At 45.0% G+C, this 13,347-nt stretch overlaps 1 protein-coding gene across 1 annotated transcript in view; it reads left to right on the top strand.

The window, feature by feature from the left end:
* HPSE2 (heparanase 2 (inactive)) overlaps nucleotides 1-13,347 on the top strand; it is a 714,911-nt gene that overhangs the window by 694,474 nt on the left and 7,090 nt on the right. The window lies entirely within an intron of this gene.

Raw genomic sequence — 13,347 nt, 5'->3', positions numbered from 1 at the left:
CCATCTCAGGGGTGCTTTCAGATTCCTTACTCAGTGGGAGGCTGAGGTGAAAGATTACTGCTTCCCACCAAACTCTAAGATTCTATTATTCTCTTCCATTCCCCTCGCCTCAGCTCCCACTTCACTTTTGGCACCTATAGTCTCTATGGTCACCAGGAGAGTAGCTTCTTCAAGCCATCAAAAGGCCACACAAAGAAACGATGCTAAAAGAGACAGTGGTGGTAATACCAGGCCAGTTCTTTTCCAAAAAAAATCTCCAGCTGCAGGTCCTTCCCCTGTCATTTTCACTGCTTTATTATCTTTCTGATGGAAAGACTAGCCATTCACACCTAAGACAGTAATAGTTCCCCCTCTAGGTAAGTCTAACAGCACCTTTGGCGCAGTTCTGCCATCCACTAGGGAATCTGCCCAATGCCTCATGTGATCACAAATCAATGAACATCATCATCCTCTAGGGAATCATCTCTCCCAAGACATAAATATCTCCAATGTCTCTCAACAAACAGGAAGGCAACATAAAGTTGGGCCAAAGAAGGCAAGTTGTATCAAAAAACAGGAGGACTCAAACCAGGACTCTGTAACAACCTAGAGGAAGTAGGATGGGGTGGGAGGTAGGAGGGAGTTTCAAGAGGGAGGGGACATATGTGTACCTACGGCTGATTCATGTTGATGTTCAGCAGAAACCAACACAATTCTGTAAAGCAATTATCCTTCAATTAAAGAGTAAATTAATTAAAAAACAAAACAAAACAGGAGGACTCACTTTGTAGGAGAAAATCAAACCAGGAGCAGGTGTTTGGTCAGATCCCAGCATTTTTCCCTATGTGTCATATTCAGTTCCATTTGGAGGGAGAATGATCCAAAAATTGGAAAAGAAGGAAACAACTTTGATCACACTGGCTTTTCTATTCTGACACACTGATGCTAAGAAACCTGGGGTGGGATAACATTTTGAGGTGGTCTGGTGCACTCCCCTGCCCTCAGCCTGTGACTAGGACACCTGGACCAGAAGATGCCCTATGTCTAAAGACCCCTAGGAAAGGAGTGCCCACAGTGTCAATCCTATCTGAACATTTAATTTTATAAGAACACTGGGGCCAGCTGTGCCTGTGACTGGGACTTTATAGATAATAAACAGCACCATGAAGCATTTTAGAGTTGAAGAAACTGAATTTTAGGGCCCTAAGTGACTTATTGACGAGTGACACAGCTAGTAACTGGTACAGCTAGAAAGTACCTAGTGTCCAGTTCTCCTGAGTCAACTGTACTTTCTTCAATACTGCTGCTGCTACTGCTGCTGCTGCTAAGTCACTTCAGTCGTGTCCGACTCTGTGCAACCCCATAGACGGAAGCCCACCAGGCTCCCCCGTCCCTGGGATTCTCCAGGCAAGAACATTGGAGTGGGTTGCCATTTCCTTCTCCAATGTGTGAAAGTGAAAAGGGAAAGTGAAGTCGCTCAGTCATGTCCGACCCTTAGCGACCCCACGGACTGCAGCCTTCCAGGCTCCTCCACCCATGGGATTTTCTAGGCAAGAGTACTGGAGTGGCTTGCCATTGCCTTCTCCGCTTCAATACTGCACTACCCCAAAAGTCAAGTAATATAAAATTATAATGATATTGACAAATATACATTTTACAATACAATTTGATATTGACAAATATATATACATATACATTGGATAGCCAATCTCTGTCATGACACTGAGGTCATTCCATCTTAGACTTATGAATATAATATATTATGTATTCATGATACATTATGAGTGGATTCGAAAAATGTTTGGTGAGCCATCAGTTTTCTCTCCTTTAGGCTAACTCATCCCAGTTCCATTAACTTTTCTTCAAAACTCCTAACTTCAGATCCTCATCAAAAGTTCTTCTCTGAGCTGTTTTTAAGATTCCATTTCGAAGTCACAAAATTTTAGTGAAAACCATTTTTTTTCTCAACTAGATGGAAGAATTCCCTTCTGTTTCTTCTATGCTCTTCTCAAACAAAGATTACTGAATACCAGGAGTGACTGTGAGTTGCTTTGATTTAAGGTCTCTAAAAATCACCCTCAGCATATTATATTCTGACCCAGAGCATACAGACACTGCCAGCTCCCCTAAAACTAATGGAGCCCCTCCTCAGAGGGAAAGAAGTTGTCAGAGGAGGATTCCCAGGGAAATGAAGGTACCTATCCTCATCCACTCATCAACTTGATTGAGAGCCTACCTGTGCCAGACAAAACTGTTTCTCTTCAGCACTCTAACTTGCAGTGGCAACTAATCTGGCCAAATTCTTAATGAATGTGGTTCCCATAACTAATAAGAACTAAGGAAACCCAAGTAGACAAATTAGAGGGAAAGTCTGAATGTAAAGTTAAATGTGATATTTCAGAATGGATTGTCTCTTGATTGTTTTAATGCCAGGCCACGTCATCACCTGACCTTCAAGAGCTGTTTAATAGGGACATTTGAGGGGAAGGGATTAAAGTTCAGCTATTATTAGAAACAAAAAACTAACAGGAAGCAGATTGTGGGTGGTGCCATGAGAGAGGTGCAGAATATTTCTGCTTTGAGGCTAGTAAGTTTCATATTAAATTATTAAATTTTATACCTGCATGAGCCTCTCCTTCAGCTGCCATAATTTTTAATTGAAAGAATTTTAAGCCTCCTATTACGAACCAAGAAGATTTTTGCCTATTCTGCAAAGAAATGAAAATACTTTTTTCCTTTTTCTATATACTGCTATTTTTTCCATCTCTCTGGGATATAACTTTTGCTTTGATTTCACCCTCATTAAATCCTATATCAAAGGAAAACATTGGCATCTAACTGCATGCCTGTGGAGAGGTGTCATTTGATGTTAGCCAAACAGAGCGGTTCTGAAAATACTGAAGTAACTCCCAGGTGCTAAGATGTTAAAAATATCCTCATGTTCCTGTTGGAACATTAAGATACTTCATCTCCAAATTCAGAGTTTGGCTAGTATTAAAAGTCCTAAGGGCTGAACTGGCCACCGCCGGACCCACCACAGTTAACAGGAAGCATCACATTTATTTTGGGACATGGATAGATATGGCAAAAGAAGCTTTGGGGAAAACCTTACCTTTTAGAATTCTCACTCAGAAACAAAACAAAAGACCTGTTTTCTGGGACTGAAGGGGCATTACTCCACACATCTCAGCAGTCTCAAGATGTCTAAGTGTTTAAGTACTAGACGGCAGATATTAGTTGGTACTTGGAAATTTTGAACACTGGTCAACCAAATGTACTCCCTGAAGGTTTCCATTATCTTCATTTGTCTGGGATCATTTAGTTTCTTCTTGAAATGAACCATTCTATGAAAGTTCTGCTGTTGTTAAAAGATGACTTTAGAAAGGGGAATTCTGAAAGTACTCAGAGTACTTCTTCTATAGCATCCCTGACAAAAAGCCTGTCAGTTTGTGCTTGATGAGGCTCTTCATCTCATGAATTGAGTTGAAAATGAGTTGGCCCACTTTAGAACTAGACAAGTCTGATTATAGGAAAGATCCTCCTTCAGTTCAGTTCAGTCGCTCAGTCATGACCGACTCTTTGTGACCCCATGAATCACAGCATGCCAGGCCTCCCTGTCCATCACCAACTCCCAGAGTTCACTCAAACTCATGTCCATCAAGTCGGTGATGCCATCCAGCCATCTCATTCTCTGTCGTCCCCATCTCCTCCCGCCCCCAATCCTTCCCAGCATCAGAGTCTTTTCCAGTGAGTCAAATCATCGCATGAGGTGGCCAAAGTATTGCAGTTTCAGCTTTAGCATCAGTCCTTCCACTGAACACCCAGGATTGATCTCCTTCAGAATGGACTGGTTGGATCTCCTTGCAGTCTCAAGGGACTCTCAAGAGTCTTCTCCAGCACCACAGTTCAAAAGCATCAATTCTTCGGCGATCAGCTTTCTTCACAATACAACTCTCACATCCATGCATGACCACAGGAAAAACCATAGCCTTGACTAGACGGACCTTTGTTGGCAAAGTAATGTCTCTGCTCTTTAATATACTATCAAGATTGGTCATAACTTTCCTTCCAAGGAGCAAGCGTCTTTTAATTTCATGGCTGCCATCAGCATCCACAGTGATTTTGGAGCCCAAAAAAATAAAGTCTGACACTGTTTCCACTGTTTCCCCATCTATTTCCCATGAAGTGATGGGACCAGATGCCATGATCTTTATTTTCTGAATGTTGAGCTTCAAGCCAACCTTTTCACTCTCCTCTTTCAGTTTCATCAAGAGGCTTTTGAGTTCCTCTTCCTTGTGGCCAAAGTCATTTTCTTTCCATTTCTACCTTTGCTTTAGAAAAATTACGCAGAGTAAATCTATGTCATCCTTATAACAATTTCCCAATATGTCTGCCCTTGGAGTTCGAGTCTCTCAGCTTTTTAACCATTCCTCAATGCATGTTTTCCAGTCACTACTGTCTGTGCACCTTGGAATCCATTGAGTTATAGAACCTGTGTGTTAGTCGCCCAGTCATGTCCAACTCTTTGCAACCCAATGGATTGTAACCCACCAGGATCCTCTGTCCATGGGATTCTCCAGGCAAGAAAACTGGAGTGGGTTGTCATTTCCTCCTCCATATAGAACCTTATCTCTTATAATTAACCATTCAATTTTCTTACTTCATACAAGCTTAGTTGTAGAGGTCTGAAAAGTAGGAAATATGAATATTTTGTTATTATAATTCACCTCAGCAATGCAGAACAGTAATGTTCTAAAATCTTTTCCAACTCCATAATGAATAGTATTACTATTTTAAGTTGTATTCTTTAAGTATTAGTGAGGTTAAAAATTTTGTGTCTATTAGTATTTTATTGCTCTTGTGAATTTTTGACATCCCCTTTATTTATTTTTCTATCAGGCTGTTATCCATTTTATTAATGATTTGCACATTTTGTCTAATCATGTATATCATGTGTTAAAATATTTTCTCCAGCATTTTGTTATTTTTCCAACTATTTCATTTTTAAGGTATTATCTTGACATGCAGAAGTGTTCCCTTTTTATATAGTTAAATTTATCTTTTGCTTTGTGGTTCCTTCTGTTCCATTTATATGTTTGTCTATTTATATTCCTGAAATCAGAAAACTACATAGCTTTACTTTCTGTAGTTTCTTTTCTGTTTCATTTGTTATATGCATTTGTTTAATGCATTTGGAATTTGCTTTGATGTTCTGTAAGAGGTAAGGAACCACAATTGTGCTGTTGAAGCTGAGAGTGTGTGAGGAAATCTGTTAACCTCTGCAGGGCTTCAGGTGCCAGTTTTAAAATGTCAGGGGAACCAGAGGATAGAGACCTCTGTTTGCTGGAGGAAAAGGCCCTGCTGTCACAGATGGAACCAAGTTACCTGTAGCCCTTCTGAAAGGCCACTCAGTGGCCTTCAGGAGAACAGAGGAGACTCAGAGACTGGGAGCACAGAGTGGTCAGAGAGATGCCTGGACTGGGGAGGTTCACGAAACGGTTATGAGTGAACAGAAAGGCAGTACTTCTAACCAGCAAAGTCCAAGCACTGTCCCAGTTCAGAAAGTCTGAAAAAGACGCTGCGAAAGTATAAATATAAATACATATGATATATGTAAGCCTCAGGGTCCATCCGTAGAAAAAATAAAGAGAAGTAAATATATAGAGAAATAAGCCTTCCAAATTTTACTTAGTGAAAGCTGACTCATCAAAACTTAGAGGAATTTGGATTCTTTTCACCCTCGTGCTCACTTGAGGGTATTCGGTGGCTCCTAAAGAGTTAGTAACTACAGCCAACGTACACAGCATTATCTAAGTAAATAATTATATGCACATCTGGAAAATACAGTGAGGGCACTTAATGATATATTTAACCCCCTTAACTCCTTCTGCCTGAAGAGAGCTTGAGTCACTCTTGGTCTGTATGGAGCTCCCTGTGACACAGCCCAAGACCTGAGAGAAATCTAAATGACTTTAGAGACTTTGTCCTTCAAGCAGAGCAGTTTTTCTTTTCAGTGCTAAAGAAATGCAGAGTTTGTTATCTGTGCAAATGCTCCATCAGCTTTGGTCCTGAATTCCTGCTGTAAAGTCACACACACTTCCCTGGTCCATGCGGAGGCTCATGTTCATCCCACGAGAGAACTCACTGCAGGGAAGACATTCAATGAGGCAGTTCTGCAGAAATAGCAAAAGTGCCCACTTCAGACTATTCAATAAGAAATTCGCCTTTGAAAAGTTCACATCTTTGTTTTAGTTTTAAAAATGTGGCCTCTTACATGGTACTCCAAAAGAGTAAGAAAAGATCTGTTTATTCAAAATAAATTCAGAATGTAATGGTTAGAAAGCTATTTGATTCCCTGCCCCCCGCCAACCCCTGCCCCAGCTGCAAACATATTCCCACTGTTTCTTCATCAGCTCCTGCTGCTCAACCATGGCTGCACTTTGAATTACCTGGGGAGTTTTAAAAACCCCAGTGCCCAAGCCGTCCCCAAGACCAATTAAACCAAAGTCTGTGGGCTGGGACCCAGACACCAGTATTTTTTTAAAGCTCCCAAGTTAATTCAAATATGTGGCCAAAGTTGAGAACTATTGTCCCTTTGAAAATGCTGGAACCAGATTCCAGCTGATTTGCATCTTTGATTTCACCCACATTCTATTCTTCTTTCAGGCACTAAGCCATTTTGCCAAAGGTGTGAACATGCCAGGAGCCCCTGGGAGCTCTCTCTATGACTAAGTGGAAAGATGTGTACAGCTCCCAAAGGTTTTACTGTTTGTTTTGTTTTAACTCCCAGATTAGTAGTGTACAGATCACTGTGCAGATTAGAGGATTATAAAACGCTTTTATATTTTACAGTGACTTGACATCTTAAACCAAGATGCTTAGGAATCCAACATCTTCACTGTTATTTTCTGAGACATTTCATTTGTTCTCAGCTCCAGAACACATTTTCTTCCAGATTATTCCCAGCAGCTGGAATCTCTCCGCATAGCTGACTGTCAATACTGTGGTGTCCCCACCCCAGATCCACTCATGTGGGCACCCTCGTTGCAGGCAGAGATTTCCACTCTGTTCCGGATGACCCAGATGAAATCCTGGTGAATGAGCACTTCAGAGCAAAGCCAACATGTTTCCGAGCAGTTGGTTCTACTCTGAGGGGCAGGGAAGCAGAATACATAGGCAGTTCTGGTGGGCAGAGAAGTGAAGGTCCTTGTCTTCTCCTTTCTCCTCCTCTTCCAGAGGCTCTGGTTTAGGTGAGAGACAAACATAAGCCTCAAGGAACTGAGAAGTCCTAAGCGACCTCATCCTATAGCAGGGCCAGGGACAGCAATGCCTCGAGTCAGCATTTCTTTGGCTGCCAAGCATCAGGAGTCCACAACAGGATCTGGTTCATTCCAGACAAGGGGCTGGAGCACCAAGCCGTGGACCAGTTACCGAACACCAGAAAACACTTGGCAGCCTACATCTTCCCCAATGACCTTCTCAAGAATGACTCAGAATCACCACACACTCCTTGCACGCTGACGTCCATGGGCCCTGGAGCAGGACGTGTGCCACCTGAGACATCTTGTTTTTCCCTTTTGAGAGTATGCCAGTGCACCTCATGTGCACTGAGGGGACACTGTCAAAATCTGATAAAACCGAGGTATTTATCCCGTTGGCTTAATATATGTGAAAATTATCCAGGAAGCCGTGACTTTACAGTGTTGCTGTTGTTGTTTAGTCACTAAGTTGTGTCCGACTCTCTGCGACTCCATGAGCTATAGCCTGCCAGGCTCCTCTGTCAATGGGATTTCCCAGGCAAGAATACTGGAATGGGTTGCCGTTTCCTTCTCCGAAGGATCTTCCCGACCCAGGAATCGAACCCCAGTCTCCTTCCAGTGTTTGTGGCTCAGACCGTGTAAGCGTCTGCCTGCAACGCAGGAGACCCAGGTTTGATCCCTGGGTCAGGAAGATACCCTGGAGAAGGAAACGACAACCCACTCCAGTACTCTTGCCTGGAAAATTCCATGGATGGAGAAGCCTGGTGGGCTACAGTCCATGGGGTCGCAGGACATGACTGAGCAACTTCACTTTCACTCTCCTGCTTGGAAGGCAGATTCTTTACCCCTGTGCCACCTGGGAAGCCCCCATGGTTTTTGTAGCTGGTTTCTCTCATGGTTTGAGTGTGATATACCTATGACGTGGAGCTCTGAGATGGTCGCAAAATCAAACTTTCTTCCCGAAGTGCCCCCAGATGACTCCCTCTCATTTGATGAAAATGAACACTATCAGTATAAATCCAGGTTCCTTAGATAGGCTCTCATCTTCTCTGCCAAGTGTGCTAAGTTATTTTGAACCATTAGAAGCACATGGTAGGATACCATGATGGTTTAGACCATTATCACACAGACTTGGATAGAACACAGTTCAAATCACGACCCCCAAACCCAGCTGCCAACAGGAAAAGTTTATATCCCTAACAACCTGCCTATAAAATCCTCAGCTCTGCTTGCATAATGGAATCTGCGTGTTTTCCCTGTTCAGCAATATAAGAAGTTAGATCAACACTCCTCATTTCAATATGCTCTCAAAGAGAAGGACATGGGAAAAGTGATCTTTTCAACCTTAAACTGTTTAAGTGGCCAGGAGCTTCATATATGATGAGGGCTTTTTGAGGGGTAAGGGGAACGGGAGACATTCAGCCCCATTTTTCACTTAGTCTCCTCTCTTTAACAACGTCAGAGGAAGGGACTGGAGTGTCCAAACAGCCACGTGAGAATAGAGACTGACTGAGTGGAACTCGACAAGAATTCATTTAAACTACTATCCTGGGCAAGAAGGCACTAAGCCACGTGCCACTGAAAATTTTAAAAAGAGAACAATTAGTTTAGCAGGTGAAATGACCACAGTACAGAGAATAAATCTGAGATGTCGCATACTGAAAAGAAGCTGCCAAAAACGTACCCCTCTTCCAGCTGGGGCTCTCAGATAAGGTTGGGGTGGAGGAGGCCACATCCAAAGGGGCCTGGAAGGAACATCAGGCTTTTTGACAGTCAATCAGATTTCAGGCAGAGCAAAAGCACCACACCCTTGGGAGGAAATCATCTTCCCTGTGACCCCTGAGGAGTAGGAGCTCTCTGAGAGGGTCATGAGCATCCCACCGCTTTTGCTCCAGCTGGGCAAGTGGGGACCAGGAGACACTAGGCTGCTGCAGCCACTTGTGAGCAGCCCTCCTCAGCGGGTAGTCTCTCACGGCCATCTCAAAGGAACCTCCCTCCTGTCTAAGCTACTCCAGATACACAGCCTCTCCCGGAGAAGCAGGGGAACGGAGCGGAGCAAGGCCCCTCTGTCCTCAAACCCAGCCGGGCTCCCTCCCGGCTCTAACCTGCCCCTGACCTGGAAAAGGGCAGGGCAGCTGCACACACCAGCTTCCTAACTCAGCGAGGGGGGCCTCCAGGGGCAGCGGGACCTCGCGGGGTGGGGGGGGGGGCTGTAAAGCGCACACAGGTGCTGCGGGCCGGACGGCGGGGCGCCAGGACCCGGGCTGGAGAGCCGGACGCCGCCAGCCCCGCACCCGCGCGGGCCGCTCCCTGCACCGGCGAGGAAGCCGCTCCCCGGCAGGAATCGCTGCGGACTTCGCCTGGTTCTTTAATATTAACCACTGGCGGCGCTGGGGGCTGGGGGCGGTTACTTAATATTAACCACTGGCTGGGGGGCGATTAATGGACCGCAACGAAGTTTTTGCCGGGATTGGACCGATCCTGAAGTTTGTAGCTCCAAGAGGCCAAGCGCCGGGCCCGTCTCCGGGGCTCCCCGGGACTGGAGAGCGGGCTGGAGGGGCAGAGGCAGGAGCTCCGCGGCCCGGGAGCCGCCGCGCGGGTCGGCACCGTTGTGAAGAGCAAGAGTGCCCTCTAGTGGCGCGCGGGCGAGCACGCTGGCGTGAGAACTAGGCGGTCGTAAGGGTTATGCCCTCCAGTGTCACCACTCAGATTCTTACACCTTCTCCTTTCCTCCTTCCTCCTTCTCTTCTGCTCCCTACCCCGTCTTTCCCTCCTCTCGCACTTAACAACCTAGAAACCCCACACCAGAGCCAACTGTGACATTGCTAGACCTGCACGTGTCATGCTCAGAGTGTGAACTGTAACTCAAGTCTCTGCCCTCCCCACCTTTTCCCTCCAAACCGTGATTCATCCACCCACATATTTACATCCTGCCCTTCCGTTACTGAGCACCTGCTGTGTGAGTTGGTGCGCGGGACAGCGCAGCATGAGCAGGACCGACAGAGGGTCTTCCTTAACTAGGGGAGAGGCTGACAGGCAGTCTGCAATCTGGACACTGTGATGAGCGCAGAGACAGAGAAGTGCTAGGTGATCAGGAGTACTGTGCTGGCACCTGGCCTGAAAGACAGGTAGGAGTTAGTAGAGAAAAGGAAGCTGGAAGCAGGGAGGGAGTACAGAGAAAGTTCCAGGCAAAATGACACGCACACAAGCCCTGCGAGTAGAGTTAGTGACTGGAGGAAGCATACACAGAATAAAAAGTGATCGGTGGTGGGGCGCTTCAGGGGGCAGGAGCTCCAGGGAGCCTCTAAGGGCTGGGGAAGTAGGTAAACGGCCTTGTTTGGGGGGTCTCCTAAGGCCCTTGGAGAATGTTCTAAGACCAGCAGGAAGTTACTGAACATTTAGACAGGCGAATGTCATAATCAGATTTCTACCTGTGCAGGATCACTGAATTTGGCTTTAAATTCTGCTTCAAGTTAGCTATTAGACTGTGGGCAACCCACCTGAAAAGTATGGGAACCAGAAAGAATCTTAGGGTTCGCCTAGTCTATCTTACAGAAAAAGAAACCCAGGTTCACGGAAGGCAGATCACTTTCTCAAAGTGGTGGACGTGGAACTAGTTATCTCTGAGGCCTTTCACCTCCCATTCAAGGCCCCAGATATGCCAGTCACTAGCTCCCCAGGCTGCTCCCAATAATACACAGGTTTCCCTTGCCTCTGCCCCTGCAAAAATCCACCCAGGGCCAGACTAACAAATTATCTTCAAGACTAGCAAAGAGCACACTCACTAGATTTGCTTCCCTGAGACATCAGAAGAGCTGAAAGCTTACTTCAGTAACCACAGCCAGCAAGAACCTTAATGAGACCAGAGATTGTAGACAGGTGGTGGGGGGAGGATGGTGACCCAGCCAAGGGGATCCCACAGAGACCCAGGGAGCAGAGGGCTTGACTCCAAATTGAGACACGGAATCCCATTTAAAATAGCATGCAGTGTAAAGAAAACAAGTTTAGGAATTGCAAAGCAACTCAGACTTTGAAAAAACAGATGGTGATAAAAAAAAAAAAAAAACAACGCAGTTGTCCTAATATTTGGATAATTTAAAAGCCCTCAGCAGCTAGGGAATTAAGAAAAATAGCTCCACGTAGGCTGGATCATTTAGCATCTGGTTTGAAAAGTCACAGGCCGGGAAAGAGGTCCCAGAATGTGATGAAAATATGATAAGAAAGGTTTTCAAAGAAAGAAACATGATCCTAGTGAGTGCCATGTGGAATTGGGGAACAACACAAATAATAGAAACAGGTGTCAGGGGGCCTGAATCCAAGACTGAGCTTAGCCACCTATTAGCTGTGTGACCTTGCCCACGCCACCTAACCTCTCTGACCTCATCTCAATAGTGAAGTTAAAATAATAATACTTGCCTATGTACCTCACTGGGCTGTTTCACAGTCACAAGGGAGGCCAGATAGGACTGTGTTATAAGGCCGCAGGCACATCTCAGCTCCACCACTTAACGGCTGCATGACTTGGGTGAATCTTCGATCCCTCTAAACGTCGATGTCTTCATCTGCAGAGGTGCTAACACCTGCCTCGGCTGGTAGTTGTGAGGACTTCATGCGATAGAGTAAATCACATCTTCTCGCCTTTGGCACAGACAAGCTCGGTAATCAGTGATTTTTATCATTCACATGATATGTTTGCAAATTGTTCAGTGCATAAAAGTGAAAGATAATTGTGATATTTAGTGTGATATGACTTAACTGGGTAATAGGATAAATATTACAATAAAAACATAAGCAGGAAAAATAGAATGGAGGTGGTATAGCACAGTCCATCATTATAATGAAGGAACTTTGTAGATAAGGACGTGTGAGGACTGAAAGTCTCACAAAATTAGCTCATGTTGGCTTAGCTAAGAGATGGTCATATAGATCTTTTTTAAGAATGAAAATCCCTAGCGATGATCAATGGTCTCTGTCTGATTGGGATAAGGAACCTAGTGAGTGACTGTGAGAATCAGCGATAATTCAGGTCTTATCTAACTTCTCCAGGGCCACTGAGAGCAAGAGTAATTGGTACATTAATGAAATCTGTAAAGACACTCAGCGAACGTCCAGGGAGCCTCTTTAGAATTGAAGAAACTCAGCCCAGGAATACCAGAAATAATGTGAAAGGGCCTAAAAAGTCCACTCTCTCGTTCAGAAAATATTTCACCCCAATTCTATGCCAAGAACCTTGTTAGGCACTGAGTATTCAGGGTGAAAAGCACCATTCCTTTCCTCACCAAGCTCGCAGCCCAGTGAAGGGTACTGGGGTAAGTCCTACCATTCAGTGAGGGTAGTTTTGGGAACTACCCATAGAGAGCCCATAGTTGGGGCTGATAACCCAGGGCTCAGAGAAGGTTCACCAGAGGGGACAACAAAAGAGCAGGCTCATCAGGGACCCAGAACAGTTGTCCCATGGAGGAGGAAGATTGACTGTGGTCCAGGTGGAGGGAACACCACACACAATGACCCAGATCACGCAGGGAGGGGCAAAAGGCACCCTGGAGTTCTGGGAATCCTTTGTGATGTCAACAGATGTCTATGGCCCTCCCACATTATAGTAATTGTCCCTTTAAAAATCTCTTGCTTGATAAAAGCACATGATGCCCCCCTTCTTCCCAAAATACCTATTAGGAATGTTTCAATAGTTTTAAATGAACTCATCTCTTATCCCAACAGTGTCTACAGGCATTTGCATTTGAAAAATATTTACTGTTCTTTTAAATGAACTCGTGTATTTTATTCCCAACAGGATCTACTGACATTTTCATTTGAGAAAGATCTACCTCATTTATGTACAAAGCTTAACTGTTTTTCATCAGGAACAGTCTGTTCATACATACGCTGATGATGTCCTTACAGTAACTGCCAGCTCAGCCCAAACCCACCCCCAGAGGTCTGTGATCTACAGTTAGCCCTTGAGTAAGGGGCAGTGGCAGCATCTGAGACTGGGGAGGTGGCCAGAGCTTGGCTTCATCATCCAGATTAAGGGAAGGGATGGCGTTGTTGAAGAGTTTGAAGCATGGACAGCCACAGATGGCTCTCTCAGCAATGTGGCTGGCATGGGGCA

The sequence above is a fragment of the Moschus berezovskii genome, chromosome 12, assembly GCF_049115385.1.
Source record: "Moschus berezovskii isolate FMDL1 chromosome 12, NW_MosBer_1.0, whole genome shotgun sequence".
Classification (NCBI taxonomy): Eukaryota; Metazoa; Chordata; class Mammalia; order Artiodactyla; family Moschidae; genus Moschus; species Moschus berezovskii.
Note: the sequence above shows the minus strand (reverse complement) of the source record. Positions and strands in the feature narration are given on the sequence as shown.